We start from the raw sequence: 26,579 nt of genomic DNA on the forward strand, positions 1-26,579 counted from the left end.
GAATATCATATTATAATAGTTATGTTCACACTACGGAAGACGACCAATAAAAAGAAACATATTATTATATAAAAATAGGTCAGTAATGTATGTATATATGTGTATATATATATTAATTGTATGAACAGTAGTAGTGACAGCTTTACCACTGTGGGGAAGAAATACAGACCCCAAAATGGGCGGCAGATAAAAAATGACCCACGAGTAAAAACGCCGTCTCTCATTAAGGATGATATTTCCGCAGGTGTATAAATAATAATATAGCTTTGTCAATAAAAGCATTCCGTAAACGCGTTCTGTATGAAACTCTCACCCGGCTTTCTTCTCATAAAACCGTTTTATTCCATTTATGTTAGAGAATTTCTACTCCTAAAAGACTATATGGCATTCAACGAACCGCTACAGTCTTTTATATCGCTCTTAGTAAATATAATGTTAATTTTCGTAGCAATATATCAATACGAATTTAATATTCAGACTTGTGCTTAAATCCCATACATAAAAGGAATATATTATGTACACACATACATTCCCCGGGGCGAAACCGAATCTGCGCTCCACGAAATTGATTTTGAGACGGCGAAATAGCTTTTGTTCCTTGGACAAGCAATGAATATTATTATTGGAAGTATATTTATACGCGGATAATAGTATTTAAATGTAATTTATCTATCTACGTAAATCTTAGCATGGTAATTTCTTTCTACCAGCCTATCAGACAAAATTCACAAATCAAAAAATTACAAAGATTTCGCACCGTTGGAATCGTAACTATACTAAGAAATGTTTAGCGCCGTAGCCGTGTAGCTAGGTCATAGGGCGTAGCATGTAGCATTAGCTATCGTAGCGTTATTATGCTACGAGAGCTAGTGCTACGAAAGACACGCCGCTAGGTAAATGACAAATTCAATTTCCTTATTCAAAATATCCAAAGTTTTACGATAAAACTAGCTATAAGAGAGAAGAATGTGTAAACAGTTTCTATTTTTCTATTACAAATTATTTCGTACGGATATATAAAATTCAAATATATTAATTTAGCAAAATAAATAGGTTATGAACATTATTAGGTTTTGGTGTCTCATTTAAAGTGTTGTACCGTTAGAGGCTGTTGGTGGTGAGGTGATAAGAAAATAGCAACTCGGCAACGGCAACTCGAGAGCAGGGAGTAGCGTAAGACGTCACGTAGCTGGTGAATGCAGTCGACACAATGAGAGTGCGTCGGTGCGTGAGACGTCACCCAGCTAGTGAACGCGACCGCGAGGCCAGGGTCTTTCTTCCGAGCAATGGATGTAAACTCTGCTGTAGCTGGTGCGCGGGCGCATTGGAATGTTTGTTATATAAACAAAGGTCCGCTGAACCAATAGCGCGCTTCCACTATCCACGCCACTTGAGATATACCGTTCCCCGCCAAGGCTTCAATATTTTTTTGCTGTATTGTATTTTATGGGAAGTTTCTTGTGTTGTTATATATTTTTTCTGGTTAAAATTTTAATAAACATTTATGGGACGTTAGCATGCAACATTAGTGTAAAAATCTTTCTTGTGCTTTTGCTTATATACGAATAAATAAAATTGTTTATGAATATATGTATATACGGTACATATACTAAATTACATTTCGTTAAATTTTCATCTGTCTGTCTAAATATTCCAGTTAATATCTGAAATGGTTAGACCGATTTTGAAGATACTTATTTTGGCAGGTAGCTGAATGAGGAGTAGCTTAAGTTAATTTAAAAAAAATTGTCAACCTAAAAAAGACTAAAACTATTTTTTTTTTATATTCCACGCGAACGAAGTCGCGGGCACAGCTAATTTATAAAACAAAAGAAAAAAGTTTATCGTCGAACTCATCAACGTTTGTAGAAAAGATAATTAAAATGTCTCACACGACAAAGTAATCATACAATAAGTTCATTTTAATTTTTTTTCTGAAAAGATATTAGTTTAGAGTAAGAAGTGAAATCAGCTAAGAGCTAGAGCTAGAGGACTGAGACATGTGATCGTAGATCCCGTGTTCGATTCCCGCGATATAGTCTTGTATAATTTATACTTTATACATGGATTATATAGGAATTAAATTGTTTTCAAATAAGTTTCCAAAAGATGGTTAGCAGCATCCTCTGTGTACCACAATACTACACTGCGATAGCCAACTTGTCTACCAAGCATGGTGATTATAGTCTATCCCCCATAGATATCTTCGAAAGTGTTTTCCCAGGTAGTGTAAAACGACGACTTTTATAAAGTTGTTCTATATAAACATCATATATGGATTTTAATAATTGTGTTTCGTACAATTAACAACTCACTACTTGAAACAAAGTGCTTGTGTTCCAGAGAACGTAAGGTAATCAACTGTTTGCGTTATAATTTACGTTTCGCGATGAAAACGTAGATTAATGTAAACAGTTGATATCTCCTTCGCCGCATTGCAGTTTAATAAGCCTCTATTTTGGATGTATAATTTGAAGTAAACAAATGAGTAATTGTATTATAATTACTTATGTTTATATACGTACATGTAATTTGAAATTACTTAGAATCTTCAACATTATTCAATAGTTAATGACACTTTTTAATTATCATTTAGGACAAGGGCCTTCGACTATTCGATATAGGCTTCTCCTATAGATTTATAGGACCGGTAGTAAAGAAACGTGTCAGACGATAGACGCACATTGCATGACATATGCCTTTCCCATAGGTCGCTACATTGAGCGGTTTACTTTAAAAATCCAAAATTAAATATTTAATTTTTAAATTAATTAAATTAAAAAATATCTTTAATAGGCTAGATAATAATTCGAAATAATTCTAGAACGCATTAAACATTTTGCAGAAGCTATTTTTGATTGACAGTAGTGTTCTGGGTGTACAACAGAATCCTACACATTAAAACAAACTTTATGGTTTTCCTTTGTGCAAGTTAGTGCAATTACTTTGTTCTGAACTCGCCATAGATCATATAGCGCTATTATTGAAAGCCTATCCCGCGGTAATAGTACTTCCTCTGTTTTATTATCACGATAATTCTAAAATATTTATGTTGGAATCATCACGATAGCTGCATTTTATATTTATATATATGGTGTGTAATATATGGTGTGTTTATATATACTTGTATTATGTAGTAGCCATTAGTATATTCATATAAGTTGTTTTAGATGATTCTCTTCCTTTTCAATTTGATTTTACTCTTTCATTAAATTTTCGTGTTTTATGATATTTACTAGTTTCACATACTTTAATTATACTTTTATTATACTTATTATTACATATCTGTGCAACGCCTTAACCCTTAATAGCCTGATTTACGAAAGTGATTTTTTTTAATATTACCGTGTTTGCTTGAGGGTCTAGATGAAGGGAAAAATAGTTTTTTTTTTTTATTTAGTTGGAAAGAATATTATACAACAGTGAAATTCGTACAGCCAACCTATAAAAAAACTAATAGTAATGTGAAAATTCGGTTTAAAAGATTGGTATCAAAATTTAAACTCTAGGCTATCAAGGGTTAACGGTTAACTAGTAGAAAATACTTTCGACATTAAGTCCGCTGTTACACAATAAATGTTAAAATGTGTTTAAATAAATAGATAAATAAATCAAGATCGCATCGATTCGTCGTCTGACTGAAACTTCTTCCTAGAACTCCTTTACTTGATTTCAGGAGACATCTTCAATTCCTTGAATTAATACCCTCGAGATATTGACAAAATAATCTTCAATAATTTCTAAATAATTGTTTGCCATGACAGTACCTATATTTTTTAAAATGAAATAACCAGTCTCTCAGAATTTTATTAACGCAGATTTTAGCTTATTCATGCATGCGATGTGTCTTAATAAAAGCGTAATTGATATGGTTTTAATTATGGAACATATGATAGTATATGCGAAATTCTATAAAGCTTTATTATTATTCTGCAAACAAAGCGTATTTAAACAGTACCGTTCGATACAAAATTCTTGTGAAATATTGATGACGGATTCACGTGAGCCTGATTATCTCTACCGCAATTGGGTCGCAAAACACTGAATATTTAGAACGAGTCCGACCTTTTACAATCGGTTACCCTTGGTAAACTATATCATTGTTAGATAAATGCATTGTATGTATTAACTTTGTATAATTTCACATAGTGAGTCTATTGAGAAATAAAGATAGTATTTATTGCTCATTATTATTGCTACTAATATGTAATTGATATGAATGAATGATATTGCATAATAAAATGGAGTTCAACCGATAAAGAACTGAGCAAGTATTTTGTTGTTGAGTTTTCACCTTATTTTCTAAAATTATTTATGAATATTGTTATCCACGCAGAGTCATTAACAATGTGACAAAACACAAGTCATGGGAATCATTCTACTTAAAAAAATTTAATTAGATAGAAACAATAATCAGATTTAAATTAAAGCTACAAAAGATAATAACGCTTTTTTGTGATCACTTTAAAAACATGTGTTAAGTATGTTAGAGCTGTTTATTCGCAATTTTTGTAATCACTTAAAAATCTTACAAAATATAATAGGATTTTGTAACAAGTTTTTGCATGCATATAATGAATTTAAGTCTATTAAAGACTTAAATTCATTATATGATAACTAAGAGATATTACACAGAACTGTATTGTAAAACGCATTGACTAAAGCTAGTGTTTTGAAAAACGGAAAACAATTGACGACAAAAGATTTACTAATTTTAAAATACTTAGGGGAAAGTACGAGTATAACAAACTTTTTTTATCTGGTGCTAACTTTATATATTCAGCTATTTTTATTACAGCTATTGTTTATTTATTATCTCTATGGGTGTATAATTTAGTGACAGCAGTTTTGCTATTAAATATTATTATCGTTGGACACTTTGAAATAATTTTCATATATCATTCACCAGATTATTATCTTTACACATTCTTAGTACTAAGTTCTTATGCGAATAATAAATTTTACTATTCAATAAACGAAAACTTAAATGATCAGAATCTTTGGCAGTGATGAACAAAATCCTTTAACAGTGTAAAGTATTTTCCTTTACACAGTTTTATATTTATTACGCGATTATACAAATATATTGCATGATTGCGTATTGTAATATCGTACACAGCTGCCACAGCTGTCCACAAAACTGTTACTGATTTTATGATGCTTGGAGAAAGGTACAACAAGCATATTTGTATTAGTACTAACATTATTAACATCGTTATTTTGGATATATCTTGCATGTATATGTAAAGATGAAATTCACATTAACGAGTTGGTGTACCATGACTGTAATGAAATAAATAACATTACCTTGGCGTGTACTGTGAATCGAGATTTCTACTGTGATAAAAAGGACCTAGTCTTATTTACTGTTTTTTCTTTAATAGTTAAATAATACGTATGTATATATGACACGACACAAAACATTAAATGTATATTTTCTAGTATTTAATTTTATCAGCAACATTAAAAAAACTAATTGTCTTTGGTAAATTTGAACAGATGACGGTTGTTGTTCTAAAAAGTACAAGGACTTGTAAAGCAGTTGTAATAATTAAAGTTTTAGAAACTTTATTTATGAAAAAATCTCAAGCTCGCTTATTATAAATTGCACAATCATCTCTCATTTATTTCACAAAAGCATGTTTCGAAATCAATATTTAAATATAATCTATAGGACACAATGCTATTAAAATAACTAAAAACGCGCACTAGAAATTAAATATGAACCCAGGTTTTATTACACCGGTATTTCAAAGGAAAATCTGCTTGTGCTATAAAGTGTTCGGAAGGTTTCCATGTCTTATCATTTAGAACGCAGCCTTAAACCTTACCGGCATAATGCCACTGTATTTAAGAGCCCATGAGGTCACGAAGCTCTGCCAATACAAGAGAGGATGGTTTTAATGTTATTGCTTCCCTTTTTGGAGACCTCACTTTCCTCTACTATGTGAAGGGGCAACTACGTTACATTTCAGGTAAATGAGATTTCCGGATTTTTAAATTATTATTTACGTACTCCTTCCTTCCTTCACAATATGCTTTCATTTCGTCCCTTATACGTTTAATCTTTCCTCATTTGCAAATCTTCTTTCGTACATAGCCTTTCTTCCCTCATCTACATTCCCTGATCACAATTTTAAATTATTTATAAGATATTTTTACGGCTCATTTTTTATATAGTACACATTATTTCTACCATTATATATTTAACATAAGATTGAAATTTATTTTATAAACCCCTGTTTATTAGGAGTAATACCTAATGGTTGTAAGTTGTTTCTTGGTAGGTGAACGTAACAACGCACCGTAAAAGAGAGTAGTCATATGGTTCTCTGAACATGTTGTAAGCGCTGTTAGTTGAATATAAAAACATTCTTCGTAAATTGTTTTATCGGAAGTATGTTGTCACTGAAATAATGTAAGTTTTGTCAGAGTTGATGAAATTGCGATTTTTTTAAAATTCAACTGCGATTTTTTAATTATACATATTATTTATATTTATATACGTGGATTAGAGATAAAATTATAATAAAGTTTTTATTTACTTATAACCTTATAAACGTACCTTATTTGTAACTTTTGTTTTCTTACCGTTTTACCGTCACGTCGAAGGAATGTCACGAAAAATATAAAATGTAAAGGTTGTTACACTGTTAACACTAAAATAAAGGTTTATATTCGGATCCGCTTCCTTTATAGTTTGACAATTTCGCATATATATCGTTAAATGAGTGCCTTTCTGGGTGCGAACCTGTTAAATCAACGTAATTATTCTGTTGTCTGTTGTAACTTAACGTTCACTGCTGGACCTTCGCCATAGATTAAAAATAAGACCGATTAGAAACGGACTGCTATCGGCGTTCTCCAATGAACTTAATAAGTTATTGTGTTAGTTTGTGATGTCTAGAACCTTAATATTCCGGCGGCCATCTATTCAATGCGCTGTATGTGGCCTGGGCACCGCCTGTTCAACTTTCTAATACGCTGGACTATGTCAGTTATTATATTTCGTCTTCGGATCTAATAGCACATTATTCGATCTCGTAGAGAAATCCCGACCTGACCGATAGATGGCGCAAGTAGTAACTTGTAGGGCTATCCTACTAGTTAATATTTATTTATTTATTTTAGTTTTTTTTTCTCCAATACCTACAGTTAGTAAGGATAAAAATATTATCTCTGCACTCTATGTTGATTAGTTATAAAATCTGACACGGCATTAAGTCCGTCATTACACAATATGTAAAAATAGTTAATAATTAACAGAATAATGGTAATTTAAAAAATTCTCATGTTAGAACCAGTATCTGTATATTCTAATATAGGAGATAGGTTAAACTGTCGGCTTAGCGCACAAAAACAATTTCTTGTTAATGCCACGAACGGACAGTTAACCAAATACGGGTCAGACCGAACATTGCCTAACTTTGTCGAACAGCTAAGAACTCGCTCGTCAAGTTGTATGTTTTACATCCCTTGCTTTGTACTTGAATAAACATTTCCGTGTACTGTACATGTCGATAGTTTCGTTTACTAATATAAACTGAGTTCCTCATTTATCTTTTGATTACTTAACCTTTACACATAACTTTTTACACATTCCAAAATAAAACATGTACCAAATTATTATTAAAATTGAAAATTAAAATCTCCATTCCTTTATCGGACTACGATGCGCAGGCAAAAGTTTCATCCATACGTTGTTGACATACCCAAAAGTCGAACTAAGCGGCAGCTCGATTTTAGTGAGAGTCGCCAAGATTTGAAACGACCTGCCTGGGTCTATTTTTCGCGATAAGTTGAAACGAGCCTTTAAGAGTAGAGTGAGCAGGTTTGTTTTGGATGGGCGTGTACCACCTTCGTCTTTATCTACACTTCTACTACCATCAGGTTAGATGGAAGACAAACGCCTATTCCATTACAACTATATAAAAAAAATTGTGTTGTGCATAGCCATAAAACATTATCTATGTACAATGTATTAATGTGTGGGATTCTTCCTAGGGCCGGTTGGTCTTGAGGTATCAACAACACGAAGCCCGAAGTAGAAGCGTGTATCAATCGTGTAACATTCAAGCCCGTATTTATGTCGATGTAAATGTATATTTTCATTTCTGCGGAATTTCCCTTTTCGGTGGGCCGCTGATGTTGACGTAATGTTGCTATTACAAATGTGATTTATACCAGTAGCAAAAACAATTTTTGAATAAAAATACTACCTGATCGTGGTGTAGGTAATGTATGCTTTTACAATAGCATCTCAATTAATAATCGGAAAGCTTCTTTCTTAATTTAAAAGTGGTATTCTAACGGATGCTTCAATATAAATTTTCAATATCATATAACTTATGCTCCATAATTTAAAATCTTATATGAAAAATAGTGATACATGATTAATACAAAAGTTAAAGTAAACTCATAGCGCATATATTTCGTCTTCAAAGAGTAAACAAATCCGTCATGGGTATGGGTGTACGTATATATATTAAAGTTTCACATAATATTTTAGACCACTCGTTTATTAACTTTAAATCTAAATTAAAAATCTGTTATTAAATAAATCTTATTGTAGCATTCAAGAGTTTTTAGATGATCGAAATATGTAGAAATTAGTTGATTTGTTTACATAGTTGATATTATAATGTACACATAAAAAAAAATGTAATTTTCATTAAATAGAGTAACTATTCAATTTCTGGGTGTCTCTTCTCAACAGATCAACGTACTGGGCCGATGGTAGCTTACTACTTAATTGTATAAACCGCGATTTGAAATCGCATGTCAATGCCTACTTGAAGAAAGATATTTTGAATTAAGAATTTTCTGAATTAAAAAAAATGAAAAAAATATATGTAATATGCTAGAGATATATCATATTTGTGTGATTTAATAGAATAAGTATTCGCCTTCAGGCTATTTTAATATTAAGAAGTGGTTATTTAAACTTACATAATATATACCTTCTTCTTTTCAGCTGATGGACGCCCACTGCAAGGAATAGGTCGCCCTTGAAGATATCCACGATGACTAGACGCTGTCTGCATTCCCGCGACCTTGAATCTTTATTTTCAGCAACTAATTTACTATTTTACTAGCCTTGTTGATATGAAATAATCAAATATACGTATAACAGTAAACGTACGATTTTTATGCATATGTTAAGTATTATACCACTATATTAAGTAAATAAAGAGAAATTGTATTCAACTTCCTAAACGTTATGTTACCAACATAATTCGTAATCAATGCCAATGGACATATAGTCACAATTTTTAAAAAATAACACAAGACAATATGAGCAGATAAAAAAAAATTTTTGAAGGTGTAATTCAGATCAACTTTAAACCTGTTTATCTTCATACTTAAATCTAATTTAAATGGTAGTTAATTAGTATTATTTAATTAATTACTCATTACCTATTTAAATCTACATATTTAGTTATATATATTCTTTATTGTACACGCCAAAAAATATACACATAGTTTCATAATAATAAACAAAAAAGTACAACGGGTGGTCTTATTACACCAGACCATTTCTTTTGGACAACCATAATATAGAAACAGTAGAAGTATAAATAAAGTATAATAGTACATACATGCATAAGCATATCTATTAATGTACAAAACATATTTAAGAAAATATATCTGTTTTTTTTTTGTTTTTTATTTTAATTCAATAATATAATGTTGTTTTAAGATAAGACAATTTTTCAGATAATAGAATTGAGGCTATAACATTAAAAACGTGCAGCCTCCCCGAGAACCTAATTAAATGGAACGTTAAACAATGGACCTAATTTATCTTGTTTGAAACGAGCTACGTGTTTTTTCAAGTCATAATCGCAACTTTTTCTTTCCAAAGAAATATTTCTCTTTTCACTATGTCCAGTGTACCGAAACCCTGTCCACAGATATGAAGTACTGATGAAAACGAATTTTTAAATTAAAAAATAAACCAAAGGCGCGTAAAGTCTCTCTCGAGCGCAGTGCTCCAGTTTAGTCGGCAGAGTTAAGGAGCTTTGACAAAGAGAGACCACTAGTTTTTAATGAAATGATATTTTTAAAGTATTATTCATTAGGACATTTGTAACATCGTTATAATTATTGTAAGTTAACTGGTTAAAAATGTTACCGTTTTCTGATGTAGACGGCATGCAATGTAATCGACGAATGTATTTTTGAGGGTAGATAGAGCTTCTTCTTCATTCGTACGCTGTTAGCATAACAGTCCAAATGACACTGGCGCTGCATAGTCATCATGCATCTCTCTCTACCTCTTGTAAATTCTTTGCACGCATAGATTTAATAGTAGAGCGAAACACTAATACTGACACTCCTCTCTCTTACCGACTTCGTCTCTGCTCTGAAATCAGTAGCAGATGTATCTAATCCCCACTATAGTTGATTTATCAAGCTCTTTCAAATGCAAGTCAGTCACAAGCTGGCCATGTAGGTCCGTCTTAGCTATACCGAGGTTGAACATGCTACTAAACATTTAATGGAATCAGGCATTACCTTGCGGAATTCCATCCCGAGTAAGATGCACATGCATGTTTGGCACTAATCGGTGTAACATAACTCCTGAAGATGCCCCGTGGAGGGGTGAAACACGTGTTGAGTGGTTTGGCGGTGGCGGTTGTGTGATTCGCATTGTTTGCCGCATACGCATTTATAAGCGGGCTGGCGGGCAGTGCACTTTGTTGCACGACTACCACTGCATGCTATTAAACATCTCTCTCGTCTCAAAATGAAAATCAGTACCATGGAAAAGTAATTTGATAAGATAGTGCGTGGGATGATACGAGTCTTCAGTGAAAGATTTACCAGATGTCTAACAAAAAATACGCTCTAAGATTAGAAGATAGATTGGAAACGCATATAAGAATTTTTGATATCTCTAAGTAAATCAACATAATAAGCATTTAAGCTACAACATATTATATATGCCATAATAAATGTAAATAAAAAGTGTAACTAATGAAAAAAATGGTTATCGTTGTAAAATCAAGACTTTATTCAAACCGGAAATGCATGTAATTATAAAAAGCAAAAGATAAACATAAACAAATCCAATATTTGGCCTTATATTTTTTTGTCAAAAAACGTTGTTAAAAATATTAATAAAGCGTTGGTGTTACAGAAGGAATATAAAATAAATGTTTTAAAAGGTAAAACATGCACGAGTCAAAATTGCCCATTTAATGCATTTTTTTATTTATTTTCACAGTAGGTATCAATATTAAGTTATCATTTGATATTTCCACTCTAGACCCTAATAGGGGTCCAAAGTATAAAAAAAATTCCAATAATACTGTTAACTATATTTAAGAAAATGAATTACATTTATATCAATCAATGAAATCATTTATTTAAATCGATGAAATCATTTTTTTTTTCATTTATTATTAAATCGCTTCTGAACAAACAATTAATTGCCTTACATAATATTTTGCTCTTCTTTTACTATTTGAAATTCACATTCTCTGCCGTATAATCTTGATAGGAGGTACAGATATAAATCAAAGAATTGTATATAAAATGTTAGAGACATGTATCACTGTAACTCAATGAAAATTCAATTTTATTATCCAACTTACGTCCCACTATTCAAAATAATGGGCATAGATTGCATGTTAAACTACACGAAATTGCACTTTAAGCCATTTAGAAATTAGGCGAGTGTAACTGTAGCTATGCAGTGGAAAAGTTCCGCCGTATCCAGTGAAACCGGATGTCTAAAACTGCCATAGTTTCACTATTACACAATGTTTAAATCCAAATTGACTTCTCAGACCTTCATTAAAACTTCTGATATAGGTTTTGTAATGATAACGTTCCGCTGTTCACAAAATTACTCTACAAAATGGCTTTAATGAGTTTTTTACAAACATTTTCCTAAATAAGTCTATTTTTTTACTATTACTACTATTTCTTTTACTTAGTCAAAATTACTAAATATTTAATTTCCAGATACCAAATATTAAACAAATATAATATTATTAAAATAGTGTAAGATATGGTAACCCAGTGGTAGAGGAGTAAGATTTGCGATCATAGGTCGCCTGTTCGATTACCAGGACACAACCTCATATAATTAACACTGTTTTCATATATCATATAAAACTTTGTGAATTTAAGATTATTGCTAGCACGACCTCTGCGTATCATAACACCACACTGCAATCGCAACCCGCCTACCATGCGTGGCGATTATGATATATCCCCATAGATATCTTTGGGGATGGCCTATGGCATTCTGTGGCCATCCATGGGCTGAAATGAATTGAAATATTGGACTCTTTAATTAGATATACATAATAATACGAAGAGAAGCACGAAAAGGACATGTTAAAAGCAAAAAAAGCAATGTCACTGCTGAACATATATGGAAAGAGTGTAACATATATAAAACATGGTCACTCCCTTAGTCTTTCCTTTGTTCAGCTTCGTGTTAGAAACGTTGATCTCGAAGAAGATTGATCAATTTCATGTAGGTACTTACGTAATATGATGCATGAGAAAGAAATACATTTTTGAGATTGTATATATTCACCAAAACATTCTAAGCGAAATCAAAACCAGCCTTTCTACCATTTGTTTGCATCGAGTATTGGAGCATTGTCCATCGGACCAAGCCAAGAAGCACAAGCATGACCTTTAACAACTAACTGTGATTGATAAAGTCAAGGGCCAGCGCTGTGGGGTCGTAGTCCCATCAGATGTTTGGACCAAATCTCTTGGACACGACACCAAACATCATGCTTCATTCCGTGATGCCAAAGAACATGCAAGGCTTAGAATTATGAAGACGATAAAAAATTCATGTTCAGGGGATTCCGACATGTTGCAGTGATAAGAAGAAAATAAAGGAGATAAATCGAAGGAAATTTTTTGAATCATAAAATCAATGTTATAATAATCGCTCGCTATAGACATAAGATAAAAAATATCTAAAGTAAATAGTTTCGTTAATAGATCAAGTTTCATCGATTAAATAATAATTTACCTATAAAAACCGAAAGCAGAAGGTTGAAATCTCCGTTATGAGCCGTAATCCGTAATCTGAAGACTTCTGACGTGATCTGATTTGCATAATAGAGGCCCAACCGACCTTTCTCCAATAAGGGTGTGCGCATAGCGGCTTTGGAAAATATTTATATCTGAAGTCTTGAAATGCCATCCATATTAGCTATTGTAGTATATAATAATAATATAAGCTTCGGATATTACTGAAATTATATTTTTGCAGAATACGCTAAATAGGAATTGAACAATATCAAAAGGATTATCGTATTTCATTATTTAAAATATTCATGTATTTAATTTTTATGGAGAAAATAGAATCATATATGGCATACCAGAATGTAAAATTATAAACTATACTGTTCCACGATAAAATATTGCTTATATACCTAAAACTGAAATAGAGAAAAATTAGAATAGTAATTAGGTTTTCAATTATTTAACAAATCTCTTTTATTATTGCACCAAATACTGACGAAAAGAAGTCAGGGATAGAATTTCGAGATGATTTTATTTTCGTTATTTTATAGTTTAATACTTAAGTCGTATATCAAAATAAATATTAATATTTCTCTCTCTCTCTCGCTCTCACTCTCTATCTCTCTCGCCTTGACATTTATTATCCTCATCTGCATTTTTCGTTTTCCGTTTTCTTTCTTTTTCGGAAACATTGCAGAACCGCATGCCTTATTGACCACTTTTGAGACTCTGTGTTTGGCACTAATCGGTGCAACATAACTCCTGAAGATGCCCCGTGGAGGGGTGAAACACGTGTTGAGTGAATTAACGGTGTCAGTTGTGTAATTCGCATTGTTTGCATTTATCAGCGGGCTGGCGAGCGGTGCACTTTGTTGCAAGACTACCACTGCATATGCGGAAGTGGCTAAATATTGGTCCTTTTCTTGCTTTTTTGATCACATCCATCCATCTAGTTTTCGGTCGACCTCTGGGTCTGAAACTGTATGTTGAAATTGGATGCGACGTTGCCCACGTACTCTGGGGTATCATCTTAACGTTTCCAAGCCAACGTAGTCTACTTTCTTGAAGCTTATCGACGATGTCACGTACATCGAGACTACCACGAACGTATTCGTTGCAAATTTTGTTTAAGCATCTTTATTTCTGCCACTTATAAGGCATTGTCTTGGCTCTTTGTTACTGGCCATTTTTCACTACCATATGCTAAGACTGGCTTGATGATGCTTTTTTAAACTAAGCTTTTGAACTTGTTGGGCATTCTTTTGTCACAGGTTACGCCAGTATAAATATTAGTATCATTTGTTAAAATTTCGCTTATCATTTTGTTATAATTAAAATACTAAATCTTGCTAAAATATTTTACTAAACAAATCGAATTCTCGATAATACTTTTAAAGTGGTCTCACCCTAAAGATAAACCTTTTTATTTTCCAATGCGATATTAACTCGAAGGATTTAGGATGATTGATACAACGCTTTATAACGTAGATTTATAGGTGAATGTCATCATACCGCATGCCACTGATTCCAAAAATTAATACGAATAGATGATATTATTACGTTCATAATTTCGATAAATATTGTGGTTGAGAAAAAACTGTGGAAATTAGCTTTCGTTGTTATGATTTCTATATGCTTGATTTTGTTATTCACAGTGTAATAAAGCGATATCTTGAATCAGAAATTTCATCTTATTACAGTCTACAATTTGGCGAAGCTACACTGTGTTAATGTAACAACCTCTGTGAGGATAAACATAATTTCTCGATGAGGTTGTAACATTCATATTTTTATTATTAAAAGTAAAGAATACTTTTACGAACAATGGATCCGATTACGATGTGACAATTGTATGCGAGCTTTATTAATATTTGCATCCGTAATAACGCAGTCGTTCGTTTTTACTGTCAATTTAACAATTATCGATGTAGTTGAGCAATGGAATTAATTATTTTTTTACAATGTAATGATATGTTTTCCTATCTAGGATAAAAGTAGAATTTTAAATTAAAATATACCTCATAATGTCAGGTTTAGTCATGTTTATTCTGATTTCTTTATCTATAATATAGATTTATACCTAATTAAGATATTAAAAACATTTTTCTTTACATAATTTTAAATTAAGAAGTGATAATACGAACAGAATGCTCACAAAAATGTTATTTATTTTTAAACAGTAACTATATGGCTTGCACTTATAAACCGTCCGTTGAAGTGGAAAAAAATGTTAAATTTTATTTAAAAGAGCAGCTGTTGAGTTTCTGACCGGCTCTTCTCAACAGATCAGCGTTATTAGCCGATGGTAGCTATATAATAGGTTGTCAAATATCTCCCTTCCGCCTTTTTGTCTTTTGAATTTCGCGGCTATGTACAAAGCGCTATAGAGCTCGTATCTGGCAATACTATACATAATTTGAAACGTCTTGACATAACCTACAAAACGACGCTATGCATGATTAGTTTGGATATTGCGTTCAACAGTTATAGACGTGTAAACATGGAGTTCACTAACGCCGAAATTCGCGCTATTTTAAAGTTTTCCTTCGTTAAAGGCAAATCCGCTAGAGAAACGTTCCGTGAGATTAATGGTGTTTTGGGGGATGGTACTCTATCACTTCGAACCGCGGAGGAATGGTTTCGACGATTCAGAGCCGGCGAAAACGACACCATGGATAAGCCAGTCGGCGGAAGACCTGTGACGACAAATACCGATCAAATCATGGACTACATCGAGTTAGACCAGCATGTGGCATCTCGTGACATCGCCTAGGAGATGGGAGTTAGTCACCAAACCATTTTAAACCATCTGCAGCAGGCTGGATACAAAAAAAGCTTGATGTTTGGGTGCCGCATGATTTGACGCAAAAAAACCTTTTGGACCGAATCAACGCCTGCGATATGCTGCTGAAACGGAACGAACTCGACCCATTCTTGAAGCGGATGGTGACTGGCGACGAAAAATGGATCACATACGACAATATCAAGCGAAAACGGTCGTGGTCGAAGGCCGGTGAATCGTCCCAAACAGTGGCCAAGCCGGTATTGGTTTTGCTGTGTGTTTGGTGGGATTGGAAGGGAATCATCCACTATGAGCTGCTCCCATATGGCCAGACGCTTAATTCTACCATCTACTGCGAACAACTGGACCGCTTAAAGCAGGCGATCGACCAGAAGCGTCCAGAATTGGCCAACAGGAAGGGTGTAGTGTTCCACCAGGACAACGCCAGACCACACACTTCGTTGATGACTCGTCAGAAGCTACGGGAGCTCGGATGGGAGGTTTTATCACATCCACCATATAGCCCGGACATAGCGCCAAGTGATTACCACCTGTTCCTGTCCATGGCGAACGCCCTTGGTGGTGTAAAGTTGAACTCAAAAGAGGTTTGTGAAAAGTGGCTGTCCGAGTTCTTCGCAAATAAGGAGGGGGGCTTCTACGAGGGAGGTATTATGAAGTTGCCGTCTAGATGGAAACAGATTATCGAACAAAACGGCGCATATTTGAACTAAATCCGATCACTGTAACACTTTTTATAAAGCATTGAATAAAGAGCAAAAAAGCGGAAGGGAGATATTTGACAACCTTATATATACTGATAAAACAATCGACGATTCAAAAACGCATATGCCTATTTGAGTAAAAATATTTTGAATTTGGAATGTTTTTTTTTGGAGGCCAAGCTGTCGAATACAAGAGATCAAAGGTAACTTTTCTTCTTCAATCCGTACTCATGTACAATCTCCTCACAGAGACACAATACAAGACAAAAAGCGAATGTTTGTCTGTATGAATCATGACGTAAAAAAGTTCCCACAAATATTTAAAGCACATAATAGTCTACAAGTACTATTTGGACTACTCAAAACTAGATATATTGCAAAGATATAAAATAGGTTTGCCAAAAGCTTTAAAAAACATGACTAACTGAGGTAACCCAATATAAAAATTGAAACTGATGGAACTAAGGTGTGAAGTAATATTAAACTAAACTTAAACCAGGTTGACAATACTTAAAAAACCGATAACAGAGGATTTGCGTAACATAAACAGTACAAATACTAAAATAAATTTATGCCTGAATAGTAATCGACTATATATGGGGATGTAAAAATGCTATTTCCTAGGTTTCATCTTCATTGTTACCATATAAGTCGGTAAACGTCTACTGCAAGCCAAAATTGTTTTATCATTGCTGACCACCATTTTCAGAATTCATAGTCAATTAACGGAAAAGGCTTGTTATTAAATAAATGAATATTTAAGTGACACGAATCCTTGTCAATGATGTCGCTTGATTATTTGGATTGAATTTAGGTTATATCAAATATTAAAAGGATGTGTTCTTGTGAAGTTTCTTCCTGCGTCTTCAGGTAGAGTAGAGTTAAAAATAAAATATATACTAAAAAAAGTTGTCGAACAATATGAGTTCTGTTCAAACTTCAATGACGAATGTGAAAAAATTAATTTTATCTTTTTTACTAAATATCGCCTCGATGTCCTTACAGTGCCCGTTTCTAGTAACTTCCTGCAACCTTAGTCATGTTGTCAGTTCAGCTGATGAGGGACCTACCCACGCTGCGTCTACCGGCTTCTGGTCGCCACTTTATTCAGTATATAAATATAATTCATTAAAACAAAACCATTTAGTGTTTATTTACAGTTTATTTAACTTTTATGTTCCCTATATTTTGAGTGCCTGCGACCCAAAGTATTACAGCTCAGATACCATAGCTATTTCTGTGTGGTACATTTAAATATGTTAATTAATATTTTCCGTCCGATCTACGCAGAACATGCTCACACAGTTGCTTGCAGCTTTAGCCTTTTTGCTTATGAATTCAAATCACTCAAGAAAACCAGTTAATTATCATTAGTGTTACTACAAACAAATCGTGTTATAGATTCATTTCTGATGATCTATAAGTGTATGTATGATCATAGGCACGTTCTTCAAGTTCTAAGGCAAAGAGGTTTAGGTATTTGCAAGCGATATAAAATTTGATATTTTATGTTTTGTTTTAATAAACTAATTCTACCATCACAACTAATACTACAACAGTGATTATAGAGAAAATATATTAAAATGAAATATTTAACGAAAAATAAGGAGGAAAATTTAGTTAGAAAAAATATTGCCAGTTAACCATTTATTGGTTCGTCAATCATTTTCACTGGGTGGAAAATGAGCCTTCACTCTACGAAAAGGTACCGTAAAAGTTAGAAAACTGTCGTCCGATCAACCAAAGTTATTATCTCGAAAAGTGAATTTTACTTATCAAGTGTCATTTAGAAGGCGAATATTTTAAGAGAAGACGTAGCAAAAAACACTTAAATGATTGTTTCTTAATCTTTAATTTACACTTAATATTTTGGAATAAACTTACAACTTTAAATTTATTTATCGTTGTAAAATTCTCCTTAGGGTTTATTCTAGACATCTACTGCATATATGTCCACCGTGATCGGTCTTGCGCTGCATCTCCAACAACTTCCTGTGACCTTTAAACTTTACTGTCCGTCCCCTTTATGGCAGACCTTTTTTGGAATGGAGGAGGGATCTTCTGAATGTACACAAGATACCCTGCCCTCAAGGATAAGAAGTATATGGGCTATGTGGAATTCCTACCCACTAAAACCCTCTTGATGGTCATCTTCAGTACCTTTGGAGAAGTCACTGGATCTCCTACGGAGCTCGCAGCTGCCCTTCTGTACTACGCTAATACACAACCCTGGAGGAAGCTATGCCTCCTCGCATTCTTGCCGCAGCGACACGAGATCACTTCGCGTAGCTGCCATTCTTGGGTAGGAGTTGAGTGGATGATGAAAGCCCCCACTCTCAACGTTCGCAAACCTGATCGCCTTTTAGTCACCTCTTATGAGAGACAGGGAATATTTTAGCCTTATTCTAGTAAACCGGGTCTAAAGGGAGGCACCTTTCAGACCGGGTTGCGTCTCGGAAGAGCCGGTGCTCGTGGTCGCTATTCGAAGATCTTTCGACACCAACATCCAGTTCTTCTTGCTACGTCGGACTTTGGTTCTTCTGTAGGTTCATTCGTTTCTGAAAAATTCTCTCCATCGCTCTCTATGTCACCTTGATCCTTCTTATAAAATATATCTTAGGACTACAACAGGATTATCCCAGACTCCTACTGTCTAAAGTATTATTATCTTTTGATGTCTGTTGTCAAAATTACGGAAATGAATTCGCAAACTACCAAGTCTTCATTTAAATTAAACCTGAAGCTACCCACAAATTATTGTATAAATAAGAGTAGACATAACTTCACTGTATGGTATCGATACACGTGCTGCAGATCACGCGTTAATCTACCGCAAAGGCAATGTTATGGGGGTTGGGGGTGGAAGTGGTGTAAACTACGGATAAGGTGCTCTGTCGTATAAACAAGGTGATTTGAAATAGATGTAAAATTTTAAAGAGATAAATGTTTAGCTCATTCACCGTCAATCAACGTATGGATGACCTATTTATTAAAAATTCTAATTACTACATTGTCATAAAAATAATAAATTATTGTATCATATATCAAAATGATCACTTTATACAGGCTAATGTAGAAATAGTTGAAAATAGCTTTTAAAGTTTAAAAGCTTTAAATTACTCCTTCAAAGCTTTTACATCTGTAACCACTCTATATATGAAGTAATACTATCGACATTAAGAATGTTTATGATAATAATGGCCAATTATATGAACGAATTAATGAAAATTTGTGTTTATATGATAATTTTGTAATACGTTTGTCAAATGTTCAAGTGTATTAAGCTGTAAACTTAAATTACACAATGACAAAGCCGAAACTACGTCTCGCTGAGAGACGATTAATGCAAGAGTTGGTCTTTCTTGTTACGTCTTTGTTGCTCAAACATAAATATTTATGAGCGCTCCCCAAAGCATGTCTGTTGTAAAAACACCTCTGAAAAGCACTCCACCATAACGCTGTAATCTTGTTTATTTAATACTCATAATATAATAACATTTTAAATAAGGTTTTACAGGTGATATGCTTTTATTTATATGATAAAATACGATAGAAATCTGTATAAAAATTCATTTAACGAAAAACTATTTTTCGATATTATTAAAATGTATATTCTACAGAAATTAGCGTCCGTGCCTTTGTATTACATTTAAGTTTAATATTTCCGATTTTCTTTCCTCATATTTTTGCGTGTCATAGTCTTTACTAAGTTATTCTAGTCTCTTCTTAAACTATTTCCTCACTTAAATTCTAAACTTTTTTGACAAGTATATTTAAAAAAAAAATAGACATATCTCTGGTCCAGATACTCACGGGGTACAAGGGATTCTCTGAGTATCTGAACAGGTTTAAGATCAAGGATATTCCCTCGTACATCTGTGACCCGGAAATAGAACTTGATGTGGTGCACGCAACATACGTTTGACAAGTGTTATTGACAGTCCTACCAAACTAGGAAAGGAAATTACCTGCCTTTCTAATGTCCGGGAGAATTAAATGTAAATATCACATTACTTTTCGATCATAGTAGCATGAATGTATTACAATTTTTTTTTAATATATTACCAATGCTTTCGCGACTATTTATCTATATACGAATATACTTACATTTAACTAACTTGCTTATATTGTGAGCCATAGATGTAATGAATATTATTAGTCTTAGTAAATAATTTTTAATCATCATTTTCATTCATTCAACTTCATATCTATTTACCCCATTGACTGTTAAAATTTTTGGGATGAAATAATAAAAAAATGTATTACACTAGTGACATAAATAAGTACAGCGACGGCAGCTAAGCGGATTACTAAGTGTAATCCCTAGTTGATGTGACGTGTGGGTCGAGGTTGAAACTTTCAGATAGATTTTATCGTATCTAACGGGGCTGTTAATTAAGCTCAAACTGACAAACAACATGCTGCTAGGTCCCGCGAAGTTGTGTACAAGGCTTTAGAAATAATATCATGATTTGACGACAAAGATCAAGATATGAAAACACGTTTATAGAATTTTTAAATTTAATTGTATAGCTGTTTTTTATGAAACTATACATAGCACGGCGATTGGCGTGTTGAAGTCGCAGTGATTAGGCTTCAATATATATATATATATATATATGAAGTAAAAATAAACAAACAGAACAAAAATAAAATGTAAATGCGAAAGGTGATGGATGTGAAGCTATGTACGAATGTAAAGTTAAGAAAAGGGAGGCAGGATATTGTGAAGGGAAAATAGAGAAATGAATAGAAGATATTAAGAAGCATGTTAAAGGAGTATGGCTATAATAATATTTAAGATAACTCCCCGAAAACGAGGGCTTAAAAAAAGATTTTATATACCAAATAATAATCGTGTAATAATACAGATTAATAATGTTTTAGGTCTTCAAGTTTAAATAATCCTAAAACTCAGTAACGGAAAACAGAAATTTCGTAGCGGTTATTTATAGCTACATATTGGAATTCATTACAGTAGATAAACTTTAAATTGGAATGTACCATGATTCCCGGGGTTACACTAACGAGTCGAAAGTTGGGAGAGACGAGGTATTGAACTATATCTGTGCAGTGGTCGTCACGTAAGTTCGGTATTCTACGGTGGTATTTTTTAGTTGACTAATTAAAGTTTTGTTTTAGATATTTGTATTTTTACCAAAAACGCATTTTTACCTGTGATCGGAAATATAAATTGAGGCTTAAATATTTTGTAATGAGCTAATAATGATCATAATACGAAAATATCCGAAAGGGAAATTCATATTCCTCGAGTCTCTTTTTTATATATCTCATTTATTGGTTTTGTTTAGTACAGGATTTTGTTTATATAAGTTTAGGGAAGAAATACTATAATAACTGTACATAGTCGATATGTAAGTATATAAATATTTGTATATATATAAATATGTATGTGTGTGTGTGTGCGTGTGCGTGTTTGCGTGTGTGCATGTGTGCTTGCGTGAGTGCGTGCGTGTGTACCTTATTTGTCACTTTTGTCTTCTTGATATTTAACCATAAAGTAGATGGAATGTCACGAGAAATATAGAAAAAAAGATTGTTACGTTGTTAAAAATAAAATAAAGACTTGTGGACCGCCGCCTTTATTGTTTGACGATCCCACATATATATGTGGGATCGTACATACATATAACAAATTATCTACGTGCATAAAATAGCAAATAATAAGCTTGTTACACCTTTCATCGGGCTTTATATAATTAATATCAGGCCCCGCTCACTGCCACCTAGACGAGGAATTTTCCGAGCTATGTCGGTAGCATGGGTGCTAATGCGTATCTTCTCGTTTTTGATTACCCAGCTACCCCAGCGAAACTCCGAACATAGCTTTCCTAACTTCCCTGTTGAGAAGCTCTACTGAGCGGGAAGGTACTGGATACGGGTAGCGCAAGGGCGGCTGTCGTGGTAATCTTCTGGGAGGCTTTTGCCTTGCTGTAGGCGTCTATTGCCTGAAAAAATGTAGAAGAATTGAATTAGTTTATTAAATAGAAAATTGTTAATAAACTCCTATTATAGTATCAAGTATATTACGAAAGAAGATATAATAAAGTTCAGTTTGTTGGAGGCTATAATTTATAGATTAATACTGGCTACTAGTAGACGAATTTCTTTGTTTTAGATTGGGTTCTTTATTTTCAGAAATAACAAGCCTCACTCTCAACGCTTTGTAAATTTTTAGCCGTTACACCTACAAGAGACCCGCATAATTCTGTACCGTATGTCATAGTAAAGTGGACCCATTAATTAAAGATGAAAGAATAAAAATTAGCACACTTAAAATATACATTTCAACTACATAAATAAATAACTGCGTCATAGCTAAAGTTAACTAAAACGCGCACGTTGGAGTAGAAGTTTTCACATTAATACACATAAGGTGCTTCGGCCTGTAGTTTTTACGACTATCAAGCCGGTGATAAATTTCAACATTTACGTTTATACTTAGGCACTGTTTTAAGTGATATTATTTAGCATATTGTATAAGATAATTAACACTTTTAAATTTATTTATATTATTATAAGTACTTCCATGAAAAATTATATGTCACATTTTTAAAGGTCTCTGAGACAAAGCCGACCGTCATCGAACATGCCTGATGTATGACAGACTTCCCAGATCGTTTTTATCATTATCAATGCATACACATTGTGCCTACTTTTTCTTTTCAGCCTTACGCATACTGCTAGGTATAAGCTTTTCTCCAAATTCGCCAAGGTGACCGTTCTAGCGATGCTCGCAGCTAGCGAATTTTTACAACCTTAACTATATCGTCGGTCCATCTAGTGCAGAACCTACCCACGCCGCATAAACCTGCTAATGATCGCATTCTAGAACCTTTCGGTCCCAACGGTCATTTATTGCTCGAGCGATATGCTCTGCCTACTGATATTTTAAACGAACAACTCTTCGAATTACGTCGGTGATCTTGATTCTTCTGTATCTAAATGTAACCAATATTAAAGATCTCTGCCGTTTGGCGACAGATAAATACAGGTATCTTAAAAAAGACGTTCAAAAATCCTTGAGTAAATGAAAATTCGAATTTACTAAGAAATTTGCGTATTTGTTGTTTTAATCCATACCCCTGTATTAAAGTCATCAGACTCCGCTAAAGATATCTACGGAGGAAAATTCTATAATCACTAAGCTTGGCAGGTGGTTTGGCGATCGAAGTTTGGTATAATAGCACACAGAAATCGCTGCATCCCATCCTCTGAAAATTTGTTTATAAGCCGTGACAATCCTTTATAATTATTAGACAAAGTGTGAATTGTATAAGGTTGTATTCCGGTAAACAAATTCACGACCTACGATCGCAAGCATCATTTCTTTGCCCCTGGGCTACAACTGCACAGTTTACTAGATCTTTATTTGTTGTAATTCTTTTAAATGGTCTTGAGATAAACTGTATGAGATCGACGTTTTTTTAGAACATTATTATAAGATTAATTTACAAAATCTACATTGCTTAACGTTTAGTCAGCTGATATAAAATTTTGTTTCCCGGAACTCTACGACAGCAGTTTAGGAAATTTACAACGTTAAGTGTCGAAGTTAAGTCGTTTCCTTCTAGTGAGTGGCCAGGCGGTGGTTACAAGATCCTTGACCCTCGTCCTTAAAGACTTATTAAGTTAAAATGATGGCAGTAGCTAAAATCAAATTTTCCGCAGATCTTCGTCAAACATTATGAATAGTCAAGAAGGTATTAAAAATTAAGAACTGCTTTTCGTATTATAATGAATCATTTCGGAATTATATCTCTCTCAATGTCAAATTACACCCACGGGAATGATAAAGTTATTTATAGCACTGTCACAGTTCTCCACACCACTGAATATTGATAGATATTGTTAACGTTTAATTCATATACTTGTATATTGTGTACATTTGTTTATTCTTCGCTTCATTCACCTTTAAGTTCATAAGGAAATATTTTTCTATACGTCCTTATTCATTATATTCCCTTATACTGTATACGTTTCAAAAATAATTTTAAAACAAAATTACCCAGATTAGTTACAAAGAAAAGATTAATTAAGACTTAAATAAATTACGTTATTTATTAAACTCTTACTATTTACAATACTCTAAATTATTGTATTGTAAATAATTCAAGCAATAGTGTTTACGCAAAAATTTTCGCATTGGTACAGTATTTTACTAAACTTTATATTTTCAAAGATAATAGGTCCAGGTCGGGGCAACGAAGGAGATAAATGTAAAAACCCAAACGTGATTCACATAAAAGGTAACGGCCGGCTATCTTCACGCGATAAAACTGAAAAAGGTAAATCGTTGTTGGGCCGGTGCCCATTGTCACTAAGAACACATCAGGTAAATCGAAGTCGTACGTTTTAAATAGCCGTTTTCTATCTTGAGTTAAATGCTATTTTATTTCTACGATCTTTGATACTGAAATATCGACATCGCTATAATTATTCCAAATATTTCTTAAAACATATACGCGTATTGAGACCCCACGCCAAGATCTTTTCTCAGGAGCTACATCACCATAATATTCATAATATCGCCTGCTTAAGTTATGTAAACGGTTGCGTCATAATCCAGTTATAAAATAATGTAGTGGCTAATGTCGAGGATCCCTAGAATTTTTTAGGTTATCTTCTGTCAGAAACATGGCCTTCAAAATCACGGACGTTTAAGCTGTGGCCTAAATTTCCATTGGCTTCAGCAAGTCTAAGGAGTTTGATGGATCGACGTTGTCTTAAACCTTACCAGGGTTTCGGAGGATGCGTGGACTACGATAACTCCGGAATAAGCTACCTAAAATAGCAAAGTGCGAGGAACGATTAGTGAGGTAATACTTAACCGGAATAAACCACAGACTCTCACGTAGCACATGGGGCGAGGGAGGATTTTGGTAGGCAGGAATCTCAAATCTCAATAAGGCAATAAGTGTAGAACCAGACCGCAAAAAATAAATACCTTTTCATTATATATCTAATGGATCCAGGCGTTATTTTGTGGAAGTCTATCCTAAGTAAGAAAAGGACCAATACATAGCTACTTCCGTCAATGCAGTGGTAGTCGTGCAATAAAGTGCACCGCACGTCAGCCCGCTGAAAAATGCGCACGTGGCAAACAATCTGTATTACACAACTACCACCGTTAAATCACTCAACACGTGTTTCACCCCTCCACGGGGCATTTTCAAGAGTAATGTTACACCGATTAGTGCCAAACACAAAGTCAAGACTTTGTGTTTGGTGGTGCACTTTATTGCACGACTACTACTCCATTGGCGGAAGTAGCCTTTTCTCACCTTTTCATTCGTAACTTTCCTACTATAGTAATAATGTCTTGCAGTGAGCAGATTTTTTGAATCACCAAAGACATATTTTATAAAAATGCAGAATGAATGAATTACAGGCTCGAATAAATGTTAGAGTTCGTTTTATAACTTGACAAAATTGTAGCTGACAACATTTAATACCACAAAGCCATCTGTATAAGTGTTAATAATAAAAAAGTCGAGAGGCTGCCTTCGTTTTGACACTAAGCCGAAGTGTAAGCATTCACACTTGATTCTCATATAACGAGTGCAAGCTTTTAAAATTCCAACATTTTCCGCTTCGGTAAATTCGGGATTTCACCTTGACAGTTAAAGAGATCTTCTTTTTGCTGACGTCATGACATCGAACGGAAGGATTTGAATTTGGAAAAATATGAATTTGCAAAATTTTAGAAGGTTTAAATGTCTTTGATCCATAATTTTATTTTACGACAAATTTTAACTCAGTTCTATCATAAATATACACATAATCTATCTTATTTATCTAATAGATTCAGGCGTTACTTTGCGGAAGTCCATCTTAAGTAAGAAAAGGACTAATATATAGCTACTTCCACTATGTAGCAGTAAGTAAGAAAAGGACCAATATTTAGCCACTTCCGCACATCTCCTGAAGATGCCCCGTGGAGGGGTGAAACACGTGTTGAGTAATTTGGCGGTGGCGGTTGTGTGATTCGCATTGTTTGCCGCATACGCATTTATCAGCGGGCTGGCGGGCGGTGCATTTCATTGCAC

Source organism: Battus philenor, unplaced genomic scaffold (assembly GCF_028537555.1).
Source record: "Battus philenor isolate CCGP_79_NKW_IND1 unplaced genomic scaffold, ilBatPhil1.0.hap1 SCAF_4, whole genome shotgun sequence".
NCBI classification, from domain to species: Eukaryota; Metazoa; Arthropoda; class Insecta; order Lepidoptera; family Papilionidae; genus Battus; species Battus philenor.